Here is a 3408-nt window from a genome sequence, read left to right as displayed (position 1 = left end):
AGAATTTCCCTGTTTTTTGGTTTTGCTTTTGAAATTCCTTTTTAGAATGGGTTTGAGCTGATTCTCGCTGCCATGTTTATGCCACTCTAGACACACTTGATTCCCTTATGGAGACATATCAATACATAGGTTTTAAGATTCTTACTAGTCAGATATATTCCTCTGTGGGAAATATGGGGTTTTGAGTCTCTTTCAGTGAGGAAGGTGTAGGTCTTGTCTATTCCAAAGTTGGTTTTGGAAACGGTCCCTGTGCTTATATCAAACTCTGGTTTTATGCATCACCCCACCTCTCCTTCCCCTTTATGCAGGCATAAGAGTGTTTTCTAAATGGGAGACTCTGTTCTCTTTCCTAACTCAGTTCACGTGTAGCCATGTTTACAGGATTTTCATAAGTGATATCTTATGATAAGTTTCTTTTTCTGTGTGACTTATTTCACTTAGAATCATCGTACCTGAATCCACTCACTTTGCTGCTACTGGTCTTATGACATTGATTTCATGGCTGAGGGATATTCCATCGTACGTAAGTACCACAATGTTTTGAACCATTTTTATATTTCCTGTGATATTTAAGGTGTACCCAAGTTGAGGTTCTTGTAGTCAGTGCAGCCCTAAATTTGGAGGTGGCTCTTTCTTATTGATTTTCAGTTTTCCCAAGGTATATTCCCTAGACTGGAAGTGGCCTTGGCTCTGTAGCTCTGTTGTTTACTTGTTTTAGGGAACACAATGCACTCCTCAAGTGAGGCAGTTGGCAATTTACGTCCCGCCCATCAGCATAACAAGGCTCCCTGTTCTCCAGGGCCTGTCTTGCCTTTCTGGTTTTTACACATTTTGTGGATGTCCCTTTTGACCGGTGGGAAGTGATACTTCTTTGTAGTGCTGATTTGCATTGCCCGCTTGCTTGCTTGGCCAAAAAGGGCGTATGCGTTTTCTCCTGAATATATTCAGGAGAAAACGCATACGCCCTTTTTGGCCAAGTGCATCATTGTCCAAGTTGTGCCCCTCTTCCTGTGCTTTACAGGCGATTCCAAGGTAACTCTTGAAATCTGTTTCCTGCTATTTTGCCTCGCTTTCAAGTCCACCTCGTTGACTTCCCTCAACAGATTTTTGGACGATAGTTGTCCTTTATCACTCTGCCAGTTTGTGAATTGCTGTGCCCCTGAGCTCCATTTCTCAACTCGTTTTTTGGGAGCTGAACGCAAGTCCAAAATTTTGGATCATGTCCTATACTGGTTCCCGGTGGGTGGCTGAGACTTTGGTTAATTCTTCTTCCTGCCGGGAAATTAGAGTGACATGTGCCCGTCCAAATGCCTAACAGCTACTCTCTCATGGGTTCTCCCTCGTCCCTTCCATCCTCTGCCAAATTGGGAACCTGTGCAAACCAGGAGGTTAAAGGGCCTGTCTCTCCAAGTTGGGAGATTGATAGTAAGGCAGTTGGAAAGTCAAACTGGAGCACCAGGAGAGGGACTATTCGTTGAGTTTTAGAAACCTTTCGTATTCACAGTGTGTCCATTCTCTAGGTTTCCTGTACATGTTATAGCTGTAGTAATATTCCCTTGAACCTGGAGAGTTGGGACCCATGGAATGGGGGCCATGCATTATTGCTTGAAAGGGTCTGCATTTGCTCACCCAATCTCACCAATCCTCTCAGTCCCAAGTGTCCAGCCTTATGCCACATCCAGCTGTCATTGTAGATAGGGTCTTTCCAGGTTTCCTCAGACACCCTGAAGGAATTGTAAAGAATTTCCCTGTTTTTTGGTTTTGCTTTTGAAATTCCTTTTTAGAATGGGTTTGAGCTGATTCTCGCTGCCATGTTTATGCCACTCTAGACACACTTGATTCCCTTATGGAGACATATCAATACATAGGTTTTAAGATTCTTACTAGTCAGATATATTCCTCTGTGGGAAATATGGGGTTTTGAGTCTCTTTCAGTGAGGAAGGTGTATGACTTGTCTATTCCAAAGTTGGTTTTTGGAACGATCCCTGTGCTTATATCAAACTCTGGTTTTATGCATCACCCCACCTCTCCATCCCCTTAATGCAGGCATAAGTGTGTTTTCTAAATGTGAGACTCTGTTCTCTTTCCTAACTCAGTTCACGTGTAGCCATGTTTACAGGATCTTCATAAGTGATATCTTATGATAAGTTTCTTTTTCTGTGTGACTTATTTCACTTAGAATCATCGTACCTGAATCCACTCACTTTGCTGCTACTGGTCTTATGACACTGATTTCATGGCTGAGGGATATTCCATCGTATGTAAGTACCACAATGTTTTGAACCATTTTTATATTTCCTGGGATATTTAAGGTGTACCCAAGTTGAGGTTCTTGTAGTCAGTGCAGCCCTAAATTTGGAGGTGGCTCTTTCTTATTGATTTTCAGTTTTCCCAAGGTATATTCCCTAGACTGGAAGTGGCCTTGGCTCTGTAGCTCTGTTGTTTTCTTGTTTTAGGGAACACAATGCACTCCTCCAGTGAGGCAGTTGTCAATATACATCCCGCCCATCAGCATAACAAGGCTCCCTGTTCTCCAGGGCCTGTCTTGCCTTTCTGGTTTTTACACATTTTGTGGATGTCCCTTTTGACCGGTGGGAAGTGATACTTCTTTGTAGTGCAGATTTGCATTGCCCGCTTGCTTGCTTGGCCAAAAAGGGCGTATGCGTTTTCTCCTGAATATATTCAGGAGAAAACGCATACGCCCTTTTTGGCCAAGTGCATCATTGTCCAAGTTGTGCCCCTCTTCCTGTGCTTTACAGGCGATTCCAAGGTACCTCTTGAAATCTGTTTCCTGCTATTTTGCCTCGCTTTCAAGTCCGCCTCGTTGACTTCCCTCAACAGATTTTTGGACTATAGTTGTCCTTTATCACTCTGCCAGTTTGTGAATTGCTGTGCCCCTGAGCTCCATTTCTCAACTCGTTTTTTGTGAGCTGAACGCAAGTCCAAAATTTTGGATCATGTCCTATACTGGTTCCCGGTGGGTGGCTGAGACTTTGGTTAATTCTTCTTCCTGCCGGGAAATTAGAGTGACATGTGCCCGTCCAAATGCCTAACAGCTACTCTCTCATGGGTTCTCCCTCGTCCCTTCCATCCTCTGCCAAATTGGGAACCTGTGCAAACCAGGAGGTTAAAGGGCCTGTCTCTCCAAGTTGGGAGATTGATAGTAAGGCAGTTGGAAAGTCAAACTGGAGCACCAGGAGAGGGACTATTCGTTGAGTTTTAGAAACCTTTCGTATTCACAGTGTGTCCATTCTCTAGGTTTCCTGTACATGTTATAGCTGTAGTAATATTCCCTTGAACCTGGAGAGTTGGGACCCATGGAATGGGGGCCATGCATTATTGCTTGAAAGGGTCTGCATTTGCTCACCCAATCTCACCAATCCTCTCAGTCCCAAGTGTCCAGCCTT

The sequence above is a fragment of the Mesoplodon densirostris genome, unplaced genomic scaffold, assembly GCF_025265405.1.
Source record: "Mesoplodon densirostris isolate mMesDen1 unplaced genomic scaffold, mMesDen1 primary haplotype scaffold_37, whole genome shotgun sequence".
Taxonomy (NCBI): domain Eukaryota; kingdom Metazoa; phylum Chordata; class Mammalia; order Artiodactyla; family Ziphiidae; genus Mesoplodon; species Mesoplodon densirostris.
Note: the sequence above shows the minus strand (reverse complement) of the source record.